Raw genomic sequence first — 12,686 nt, forward strand, 5'->3', positions numbered from 1 at the left:
ATGATTTTAGCTTAAGCCGGTTACTACATTAAAGTTTTGACCTTGGGCCCAGAAAAGGCTCCATAGAAATGGAATCCCTATCATTTAAGATGATATTGGCTTTTAAAAATGACTAGTTCCAGCACTTTATTGTCACTTTTCCCCATGATTATTTGATTGGAGTTCTTTTAAAAGGCAAAATATTTTAAATCAAATTTGATTCATCTTTCCACTTCAAGTAGCAAGTCTTTTAAATGTAGCCTTTTAAAGCTACTGGATAGCTAAAATTTCTTCTGCTGATTAATCTATGGAAGCCTTTGTGTAATAGAAAATGGACTGCAAAAATGATTTCTGGGTCCTGGGAAAAAGACTTTCCCGTGAATATGAGCAGTGTTTATATCAATGATGAATTATTTATGAGTCAGCCATATTAATGCTAAATTTTAACTGAGAATGACCCAACAATTTTGGCCCACATGCACTATTTGCTTGAAATTATTATTTTTGTGAAAGACAGTCACATTGTGATTTGAGTAGAGAAATAGGAAAGACATTCTGTTTCTATCATGGCCTACAGAAAGTTATTTTGAATGCAGCGTTAAATTATTTATTTTACATTAGGGCTATCCTTCATTTGATAATTTTCTGCTCCAAAACGACTGTGGGTATTTCACGATGCATGCTTAGGTGATCAAGATTGCTATTTCTTAAGAGAGCAACCTTCATTAATTTTCTGGGATATAATTAGAAAATTTATGAATTCCCATTTTGATGGAGAAGCTTAACAGAATAAGTTTCAAAGATAACATTTAAATAAAGCCAAACCCCAGTGTATAGCAGCTTATTCTATTAGAATGTATTCCATGGAACGATCCAAAGTGTACACTATCACAACGGTGTGACTTTCTAACAGGGCCTCATTTTTTACCCTATTGTCCCACTTTCTCCTTAGTATAGTTTCTTTGTACCTATCAGGCCCAAATTACCCTGCTTGAAATTTTTGGTTCCAAAAATCTTTCCATGTCTAGACAAAAAATGATAAAAGGATAGCCTCTAGACTAAATCTCATCTTCAAGGGTCATGGCTAATACTCAGCACTGGGTTCCTGCTCTTCCACTTTCTACCTGTATGATCTGGAAGAGGTTTCCCAATCTGGTTAAACCTTTGTGTTCTCAGCTGTAGAATGGGAAGACCTGACTACTCTTCAAGAATAGTGGTGACTACTTGGGATTGTTGGCAGAGCATATGCGATGTAGTGTGTGCCTGGCAAATAGAGAGTAACTGGGTAATTCTACTTATTAGTGGTAGTAAACCTGTTGCCATTGAGTCGATCAGTAGTGTTATGGTTATCATCATGAAACTAAACTAAAAGTTACTAGAAAAACAGACTCTTGCTTATGGTAGCAGCATAATTATCACTTCATCAAGGAATAAAATTGTGCACCTAGAGATAATTATATTCTCATAAAAGGTGATTCAAATACTTTAATACTTTCGATGTTTTTATAGTATTTTATCTTTACATGACAGTAATGCAAAAAGTGTATTTACTCTGTGAACTCTGGCTATGTCACTTAGCAATTGTACATCTACTTAGATAATCTATAAGCCAAAGGGGCTTGGTGTGATGTTTTGGACTACCTACCTCCGTTTATGCCATTGTGCCCTTTTGGATATAATGATTTCCTAGATATTTGTGTTTGCTTCTTACCGGACTATGCCGAGTCTACACAGGCAGAGGGAGTAGATATTTCAAGGGTACAGACAACTATAAAAAAAATAAGAATTTAAGGCCCAAATTACCCTGCCTATAAAGTACAAATTCATCAACTTATTATCCCTTGAAAAGCTCAGAGAACAGCTGACTCAATTTGTTTCACCATAGGACATAGACGATTATTTTCAATGGAAAGAATCATTTACGTGAAGATATTATAAGAGACAGTGTGGCTAATTAGTTGTTCACGTATATCCTACAGATTCCATTTAGTTCTTCCTAGAATCCGGAGTTATGCACAGATAGATTAAATTAACTCTGAGCTGGAAATGCAGTGGTAATTGCAGTTCCTCCACTTCTGGGGGTAAACTATTAGGGTGAGGGTGTGTCTATGTGTAGGAGGAAGAGGTCTTCAGAGCTCTTTCTGTCACCAAGCATGCTATAATTTAAGGGTGTGATGGTTGTCCCTCTCTGGCTGTCTCATCCCAGTACCTATGATTGCAACGCCTCTCCTTTTGTGATTCACCAGGGCCATTTATATTCCTTCCCTTGCAGAGTTTTCTAGTTACTCGTGATGTTATGTAAGCCTGGAATAAAGTTTTACCTCGTAAGTATCAGATTTTAATTTCCTGGAGGTGAACTCTATTGTTGGGTGAGTTCCAAACTCTGTGAGAATACAACTAAACATGCCATGGAAATCTGTACAACAATTTTCTAAAGGCCTCTTAAAAAGTTGAAGGGTTCTGAAAAAAAAAGGTTCATAATAAAGGCATAAATGGGACATTTTTAATAAAATATAATTTTTTTTATAAGAGGTCTCTATTGTAAATTTTGTCAATCAGGTCGCAGGAAGATAGCCAATTATGGCAATTACGAATTTTCAGATCTTATACTTCCCCATGAGTTTGGTATTTAAAAAATACCAGTGCCTTTCAGTGCCTCTACAACTGCCACACAAACTAGGATTAAAGTAGGTGTTCACGTTACACTGAATGCAGGGTTTCTTACTGAGCACTTATTAAGTGTCAGCACTCTGTTAGTTGGAATTTAAGAGTAGCAGAATAAAAAGTTTCGAAGCTCTCAAGGAGTTTAGGGTGTAGGTGGGAAGTCACGAGAAACAATTAAAAATACAGATATAATTTAGTGGGAAATTTGGGTGCACAAATAGTAAGTGACATTGTTCTCGAAACAAGAAAAAGTGTTGAAAAATGAGGGCATGATCCCTGGGGAAGATGGGCCTTAACTTTGTTCTGGAAGAAGGAAATGAAAAGATATTTCCAGTGAGGCCAGCAGCATGATGTCTTTACAGGGAAACAAAACTGAGATATTATTTATACAAAGCACTTTATATCATCATTTTGTTTGTGATTTTTATTAGATCAATCTAATTTTCTTTTTCCAGAAAGTGACACAAAAAACCTCTTGTGTTTCTCATAGATAGGAAGAATAAAAACCAGCAGACAGCAAGCAAAACTCAGGAATAAAATCCAGGATTACAAACTTCAAGAGTTGAGAAGTTATAGATTAACACACTTGTTGATTTAAAATATGGACACTAACAATCTCAGTATCATCTCAAAATTTCCAACTGGGCTGAAGGTACTAAGAAATTTTCTACCCAAGGTAGCTTTGCTTCATGCAATGTTAATATGCCACAGACTCCCTAGAGTGATTTATATTTCATGTCTATCATCCAGGTAAATCTGTTTTATTAATATTGTAAGTCTAGGTCGTTTGCCCGCACATTTTTTTTTTCAGGTAATACTGTTTCTCTGTGCATGTGTGTAATAAATCCTCTCATTTCAAAATCTGTGCTTTACTAGCAAGTCCTCATTCTGTATCCCAATAAAGTAAAATATCATAGTGAATAAAGCACTTTAGCCACATAGCTGATGAGATCCTAGAAGAACCTGGCACAAAAAGTCTTTGAAATCATGATAAAAAGAAGCAAATTCCTGGCTAGTAATCCATTCATTCTAAGGGGAGATCTTTAAATGTTTAACCCATGTCCATATGTTCCAGTCTCTCTGCTCTCTTGAAGCCGAATTTCCTGTGTTCCTTGAGAAAACACTCCTCGTTGGGTCTGCTCTCTTCTGCTTTCTAACTATACATATAGAGTAGCTGGGGCACCTTCATTCATCAAAAATCGGAGTCTCTCTGTGTGTGCATTCCAGCAGCTAGAAGGGCAATGGTTTACCTGCTCCACTGTGGGGATGGGCCAACACTTGACACAAAGATTATTCAATGTGAAGAAGATTCCTTCTTTATGGCTCACTAGGATAATGTATTAATTTTCATGTTCTCTAGAGACATCACAGGGAAATCACTGGGTGGTACAGATGGTTGATGTCGTTTGCTACCTACCAAAAGGTTGCTATATGAGCCAGACACCAACTGAGGAAATGAACTCTCAAGGACTATCCAAAACCAAAACAATTATGACAGGGAGCCAGAAAGGTTAATCTGTAAGTGACAACCATGTCAGAACAATAAAAGAGGGAATACAGGGTATCGGTACAGAACTTTCTAATGGAGAGGAAGACAAGGCGATATCAAGTAATAATAGACTAGTTCAAACTTAGGAAGATAAAGGTAAATTTCAGTGCAACCACAAAAGAAGTTTACAAACATACTCATCAAAATAAAGAAGAAAAACATAAAGCCTCAAGAGGTTGCTGTTTGAATCCACCCATGGGCACCCCAGACTCAAGGCCTCGTGATCTACTTCTGAAAGATCACAGCCATTGAAATCCCTATAGAGCGCAGTTTTACTCTGACACACATGATGTCACCACGAGTTGGAATTGACACCATGGCAACTGCGTGTGTGTGTGTGTGCGTGCGTGTGTGTTAATACATGTCACTTTGGAGACACTGAGGGATGGGAGGGCAACAAGTAGTGTTGGAGGCATTTTTTAAATCACCATTTTTCACTTAATATCAATCTCTTTGAAATTATATGAAGTCCCTGTGTAGTGCAAATGGTTAAGCACTCAACTACTAACTGAAAGGCTGGTGGTTCGAATTCACCCAGAGATACCTCGGAAGAAAGGCCTGGTAATCTACTTCTGAAAGATCACAGCCTTGAAAGTGCTGCAGAGCACAGTTCCACTCTGCACATGTGGAGTTGTCATGAGTCAGGTCAGAATGGTCTTGATGGCAATTTGCTTAGTTTGGCTTGAAATCCTACACAAGGGGATGGTATAAAATAGTTTGTGTAAGTAATCAGAATTCTGCTGTAATTCCCATGTGTCAAGAATTCAGGTTTGCCTTTGATTCAAGAATGGCTGAAGTGCCAAGTGATTCTTTCCGCTGTTCTTCTCAGTTTCAAACTCCCCCTTTTTTCAAACATTAAAAATTATGAATATTTAATACCAGGAAAATGGTATATTTAATGCATTTTAGGCTATTTTCTTTGTATCATTTTTGTCCACGAGGAAAAATAAATTCTCTGGATTTTGTTTATGGGTGTGCCAATTTAATAACTATCAGCTATACTAAAGCCAGCACATTTTCTGTCAGATCTGTTCATATTCAGGGATATTGAGAAGCTCAATTGGAAACTTAATCTGACTTAAATGTTCTCTGAAATAACTGTCATTATCTTCACTGTTGATTTACGTTGCATACCTATTTAAATCTGCCTTTAAATTGCATTTCTTTGGAACCATACCAAACTTCCTTTTCACCCAGATTTTAATCCCTGTAGTTTTATGAAGCTAAATCCTGAGAGAACAGTTGGATTTTGTAGAAAATCCAACTGTCCTGAATTCGTAAGAAGTTGACCTGACAGATATGATAACCATGGAGCAGAAAAGCTTGGTCGACTGTTTACTTTCTACTGAGGAAATACCAACAAACAAAAAAACCATTGCCGTGGAGTAGATTCTGACTCATAGTGATAGCGACCCTACTGGAGAGAGTAGAACGCCCCTTAGGGTTTCCATGGGACAGCTGGTGGATTCGAACTGCCGACCTTTTGGTTAGCAGCCGAACTCTTCACCACTCTGCCACCAAGGTTCCAACAGGGACATAGTCATTGTTTTTTTCCTGCCGTATATTTTCTTGAAGCCCTGGTGGTGCAGTGGTTAAGCATCTGGCTGCTAACCAAAAGGCTGGCAGTTGGAATCTCACAGCCGCTACTTGGAAACCCTATGAGATAGTTCTACTCTGTCCTGTAGGGTCACTATGAGTTGGTATGGACTCGATGGCAACTTTTTTTTTTTTTTTAATGTCCATGTTAAGAAGCCCTGGTGGTGCAATGGTTAAACACTTGGCTGCTAACTGAAAGGCCGGTGGTTGGAACCCACCAGTGGCTCCACGGTAGAAAAGACCTAGGATCTGCTCCAAGAAAGAATTCAGTTTAGGAAACCCTATGGGGAAGTTCTGCTCTGTCCTGTCGGGTTGCTATGAGTCAGAATCAGCTTGAGGCACATAACATGTCCATGCCCCCACTCCCCCAAAATTGAGTATGATGGCCAATATCATGAAATATGCACTATTCCCATCCCACCCCCACCAAAATCCTGCTGAGTTTAGTTTGTAAAAATCAATATAGGAGTAGGGGGATGGCATCACCAGCCACTAGGGGTCAGCAGACACCAGGAATGTGAGACACCCCAGTAATCATCACCACCCTCCACCACCCCCCAACCCCCATAAGGGAATCAACAGATTTCTGGGTGGGTGTAGAACAACATTGTTCCCTAGCTCACACTTACATTACATTCAGATTATATAATGAAAGAAGAGTTCCACACAGCTAAGTGTGGGGACCAGTCAGGAGTTCACAGATTCTCAGTGATTCACTCTTAGTTCCACTGCATTTGAGTATGTGAATGGTGGAAGGGGATTAGAAGAAACTGAGAAAGCCCAGACAATGGCAAGGATTGATAGAATCAACTAGCTAGATTTTATCCACAGGCCCTAGGTTTTCTCAGTGTGTGGCCCCCAGATAGAAGCATCAGCATCTCCTGGGGGGAACCTGTTAGAAATGTAAATTCCCAGGCCTCACCCCACAAAAATCCCCAAACCAAACCCTTTGCCATCTAGTTGGTTCTGACTCATAGCGACCCTACAGTACAGAATAGGATGGCCTCATTGGGTTTCTAAGGCTGTAAATCTTTACAGAAGCAGACTGCCACCTCTATCCCCTATGGAGTAGCTGGTGGATTTGAACCACCGTCCTTCCGGTTAGCAGCCAAGTGCTTAACCACTGCACCACCAGGGCTCTGGGTAGCACTCATAAGTACTAAATTAGAAGCTTTAGGGATGGATCCCAGCAATCTGTGTTTAAAAAGCCCTTCAGGTGATTCAGGTTAATTTTGGAGAACTACAGCTCATTTTTACAGCTCTTTTTTTTTAACCTATAGTTGAAATGCTTTGACACTGGTCAGAAGTAGCAGGAAGGATGTTATTGATTTCCTCTAAAAGATCTAATTGAGTCAATTTTTTAAAACTACGAGTGTCATGGATTGAATTGTGTCCCCCCAAAATATGTGTCAACATGGTTAGGCCATGATTCCCAGTATTGTGTGGTTGTCCTCCATTTTGTGATTTTCCTACACATTATAAATCTTAATCTTTGCCAGTGGTTAAAGAGGATTATGGTGGGATGTAAAACCCTTGCTCAGGTCACATCCCTGATCCAATGTAAAGGGAGTTTCCCTGGGGTGTATCTTACACTATGTAAAAGGAAAGAGAAACAGACAGTGGGGGACCTCACACCACCAAGGAAGCAGTGCTGGGAGCAGAGTGTGTCCTTTGGACCCGGGGCTCCTGCGCTGAGAAGCTCCTGGTCCAGGGGAAGATTGATGAGAAGGACTTTCCTCTGGAGCCGACAGAGAGAAAGCTTTTTTTCTGGAGCTGATTCTCTGAACTTGGACTTGTAGCCTACTACACTGTGAGAGAATAAATTTCTTTTTGTTAAACCCATCCACTTGTGGTATTTCTGTTATAGCTGTACTAGATGACTAAGACAATATAGCTGTACTAGATGACTAAGCTACTGTTTAATATTTGGTACCTATTGTGGTCAAGTCTGATCTTTGAATCCTTTTGCAGCTCAGCAGGAAAGTAGGCTAACTCTGTTGGGAGCAATCACAAACACTAGCAATTCCCATGTGAAGCACATTAAATATATAGGCCCCATGAGAGCGTGCTTTGCTTACCAAGATCAACAAGACACAGGATGAGATGATCCCAGAAGACCTCCAAGCTTTTCCTAAGTGATTTGCACGATAAAGTTTTTCTTGAGGAAGAGAATGAAAATTAGCTATGCCCAGGATGGGAGCTGCTATGCCCAGGATGGGAGCTGCTACGCCCACCAGCGTCTGAGCCATGTGATGTGGATATAAGGAGCTGCTAGAAATCTCTTTTTCTCCTGTATGTAATTCCAATCCATCTCTTTAAAATTTTACTTTGGTCAATAGATATTACGAGAATCCTTTTAGTTTATTGAGTGACTGAATCTCTGTGCTCACAGGATGGCCTAAAATCACTCCCCGGCAGATGCAGGCCTTTCCTCTATTTGGAGATGGATCGAGACACTAATTTATCAACCTCTTCAGCAGCTGTCACAGCAGGAACAGTATATTGAGTAACCAGTACATACAGGGGATTGTAACTGGTACTAGAGTTACAATGTCAAGGGACCTACAACCTAGTTGTCTTAAAAAAATATTAAGACGCAAAAGGGTGAGGTGTTCGAAGGGGAAGAAAATGGCAGGAAAAGGTAGCATGAATTTTAGAAGGCTTTTCTCAGAACTAGTTATTCCTTCAAATCCAGTAAATAATACAAGACTTATTCTCTTACTACAATAGTAGGTAACTTTCCTGAATTCTTTTGGGGCAGTACCATTGAAATTTTAATATACTTGGATGCCACCATAATTCACTTATATGAGATTACAAGAACACATTGTATCCTGGGATTTGCATATCTTTCTAAGAAACTTTTCTTTTTCTGGGGTAGACATCTATTGCAGTCGATTTTCTCAGAGATATTCATTGTATTTCCCGTTTGGTTTCCTGTAATCCCTGGGTGGTACAAACGATTAATGCGCTAGGCTGCTAACCAAAAGGCTGGAAGTTTGAGTCCACCTAGAGGCACCTCAGAAGGAAGGCCTCTCTGAAAAATCAGTCATTGAAAATCCTGTGGAGCACAGTTCTGCTCTGACACACAAGAGGTCACGAGTCAGAAACGACTCGAAGGCAACTAGTTTGTTTTTTTTTTTATCTGTTGTCAAAGTGGGCTGCCATGATGTCTGAAGAGGGCAGAGGAAAGTGCAGGGTAACAATGAGTACTAGCCTTCTGTCTCCTGGTTATCTGATCATCTCCAGAAACTGCTATAACTTCAGAGGCTACTTGAGGGCAGGGTTTTTGTCTCATTCTTCATTTCTTCAGCACCTGAGCTCAGGGAGTGCCCGGCACGCAACACACATTCAATGAATGTGAGACAGATTGGAGGCTGCACCTACTATGCATTGTTCTCCTTTTTTAAAGTAGAGGGGGTTTTATAGGAAGAAAAGTAAGAATGCCCTAAAAAATCCAAACCTCTCCTGGTTTAGCTAATGAGAAATCATATGGCTTCTACAATAGTATTCTGTGGTAATCTTTTTTTTAAGCATGAAAGCTAACTTTCAGTGAAACAAGTATGATAGCATGTCTTTTGGCACCCTGAGAAAATCTGATGAGCTCTTTTCAATGAAAAGTCCTGACTTACGGGTACAGTGTTATTACTGGGTGGGAATCCAATTTCACATTCTCTCCACGCACTTTGTGTTATTTAACTTTACATCTATAATACCTAGTTCAGTGCCTGGCACCAGGTAGGTGCACAGTAACGACTGATGAATGAATAAATGTCTCTGAGCAAATAAATCATGTGAGCTATGTAGCCATATGCTGAGTTTTTCATGACTATGAGTTTTTATGAGTTCTTAGAGACCTGCTCTCAATAGATAACGATGGTTTAAAATTGTGTAGCAATTTATGCAAGTAGAAAATTCTTACATGGTAAAATTGCTGGAAATCAGTTTTTACTTAAATGGTTTAAATATTTCCAAGTTATCATTCTATTCCCTTTCTTTACTACAGTCTATCTTTTCAAAACAGCTATTTTTTTTTTTATAAAGCAGAGCTTTGCTAGAGTCCCTCCAAGTTTATTAAAAATTCTGAATGAATGGAAAAGAAACTTAAGCGTTTTATTGTACTTAAATGTTGATTGGCATTTTGCAGTCTTTGGTTCTCTATAATAAAAAAATATGCAAATTCGCTTTATTCTTTACTCCTGTTTAGTTACAGGCTCGCAATATTACACAATCTTATCCTCAGAGCTCGTCCACTGCTGATCAGAACACCCTGATTTGTAACCTTTAAAATGAGATATTTCCATGTGAGAAGGTCTATTTTAGGCTTGCTTTTCCAACGCCATTCATGTGTTTGTTTGAATGGAGAGTTCATGCGAGAATGGCTTGTGATTTTGCCTCTTTCCTCAGAATTTGTTCTCTTTCAAACTGATAAGAAGATTCCACAAACATAAAGGCAAATTGTTCTTACTTTAGAGGCAAGGAGTTATGAAGCCATCTTTTATCCTGAAAATGGCTCCCTGGAGATGCTGGAGAGCATGTGTGAATACAAACAGAGTTAGACTCCTGTGGTTGACTACAAAGTGCTTGGTTGCAAAACCACTTCCTTCCTATTTCTTAACATAAAATGGAATCAGGTACAGAAAATCTGCAGATAGATTAGCCCACAATGAGATCTAAGTGTAATTAATTCCACATCTTCAGGTTGATCGTACCCTGTGGACTTCCTGATTTGAAGCAAAATATGAAAGGGGGAGAGGAGGCAACTGTAAACATTTAATCTGATCACTGGGTTAAAAGGTAACAATCTCTGGTCAGGTTCTGACATGCTATCGAATCTTGGGCTAACTCAATTGTTTGCATTTGTTAGATGGGCATAGTAACCATATTTACTGTAAGCCTCACTAAACCATCTTGATAATATACTATGTTCTTCAAGGATATCTGAACTTTAAAAAAAAAAAAAGAGGAAATTATCTCCATTTTGAATACACATGCACAAACACACACACCAGGACAACAGGGCAAGGTGAACCACAGGTGTTGGTATGGGGGCCAAGGAGATGGGTGTCGATCAAACCTCAGATCCCTCTATAGTGGCAGCTTCCAATTCCAGCTATGTGTAAGATTGTTTCTGCACTTGGGGCACTGGAGTTCGGCTGCTAACCAAAAGGTCAGCAGTTCAAAGCCACCAGCCATTCCTTGGAAACCCTAAGGGGCAGTTCTACTCTGTCCTACAGGGTCGCTATGAGTTGGAATTGACTCGATGGCAACAGGTTTGCTTTTGGTGTTTTTGATCTATTCTTCCCAACTCTCCTTTATCTTTATGCCCTTTATTATAAGCATTTTTGATACAGCTATCTCTTTTCTGTTTTTCCAATACTATTAAAAAAAAAGAGAGAGACTGACAGTACAACAAATGGTGTGACACTTCTGACAGCTGAGGTTAAGGGAAGAATTCTCTGTGAAATAAAGCATTTCTCAAAAAAGCATCCTGAGAAGATCATATTTTCACTACTTCAAGGAGTCTTTGTTCAGGCAACTCCCATTAATGCTAATGGCAGCTAATTGGTGAGCGAATAAACACCTTAGAGAGCATTACATTTAAAACCCAGCATGAACCGAAAAACACTTATTTTACTCAGTTAGCAGGGTGGAGGCTTTTCGAGGAAAGGGAAAACCTGCTGGTGAGTTCACAATTCCTCTAGGTAGAAAGGAAAGAAATGATTTTAAATGCTATTTGTATCTGTAACCTGCTACAGTGTTGCAGCTATAATTTGCAGCAACATGTCAGTAAGTAATAATCGATGAAACCATGATCATACTAATCAACACACAAGCATTGAGTGTGCAAAGACAGAAACCCCAGCAGGCGTGGGTATTACGCTTAGACAGAGTGATTGCCTTCTCCGTTTGTTACCCTTCTCTCTGCTTTCTCTTACTTTCTCCGCCCATTTAATTTTTCTACATATTTCACCTTTGTCTTCCCTAGAAAATGGCTGATTTCGATAAATCATGGTGACCAATCTACAGAGCTGAAAGGGATGTTTTTATTAAATCCAATAACAGGATAGAGGTCTCCTTTAAAATGGCATGCTTTCAAATTTCTAACGTTGCTCAATTAAAATACAGTTTGACTGACCGTTCCGTACCGTCTTCATGTCTACAACTGATGTGCTGCCTCTGCTTTCACTTCAAATGGGTCAGCCCTTGTTTCTCTAGCTTCTGACACCTTCATGGGTGTGGGGTTAGTTTGCACTGGGATACCAACATTGTAGAAATTCAATTCCTGCCACAAAGTACTTCTTTTGAATCCAAAATCTAGTAAAAAGATTACATCTAAATGCCACAACTAAATAGAAATGGTCATTGAAACATAGTGCTGACACAGGTTCAATGAGGTACACACTCCCTTCTGGCCATTCCCCCAAGGTGTGTCCCTTGTCTTCTCCCACTATAGTGCTCAGCACCTGCCTGGCTGGCCTCTCTGGTCCAGTCCTCTTTACAGTCCTCATCAGCAATGTGAGCCAGTGGAACCTGCCACTGGGATAATCCCCTTTCTTTTCCCCCCACATGCTGAAATGTAACTCTTCTATACCACAGCCCCTTTATACAAAAAAAAAAAAATTTTCTTTATACAGCTCTGGTAAAATGATTGAATCTCATAACACACTTCCTGAGGGAAAGCTACAAGCCAGCATTCTCTCATTTCTTTTTAATTAATTCATTCAGCAAATAATTAAGGTAAGTACCTACTAATGTCCTGTGCTGCAACCATCCTATCCTATTGACAGTTTTTCAGAGGTAAACCCTTCCTTTGATCGGTACAGAAGAATTCATCTGTTTTAGGGTCCTGGGCTGGCCAGGAAGGGTGAGGCAGGGTGGAAGAGAAGGAGTTTTT

General features: G+C 39.4%; 1 protein-coding gene across 1 annotated transcript in view; it reads right to left on the reverse strand.

Moving 5' to 3' along the window:
- KCND2 (potassium voltage-gated channel subfamily D member 2) overlaps positions 1-12,686 on the reverse strand; it is a 556,110-nt gene that overhangs the window by 218,869 nt on the left and 324,555 nt on the right. The window lies entirely within an intron of this gene.

Source organism: Loxodonta africana, chromosome 8, assembly GCF_030014295.1.
Source record: "Loxodonta africana isolate mLoxAfr1 chromosome 8, mLoxAfr1.hap2, whole genome shotgun sequence".
Lineage (NCBI taxonomy): Eukaryota > Metazoa > Chordata > Mammalia > Proboscidea > Elephantidae > Loxodonta > Loxodonta africana.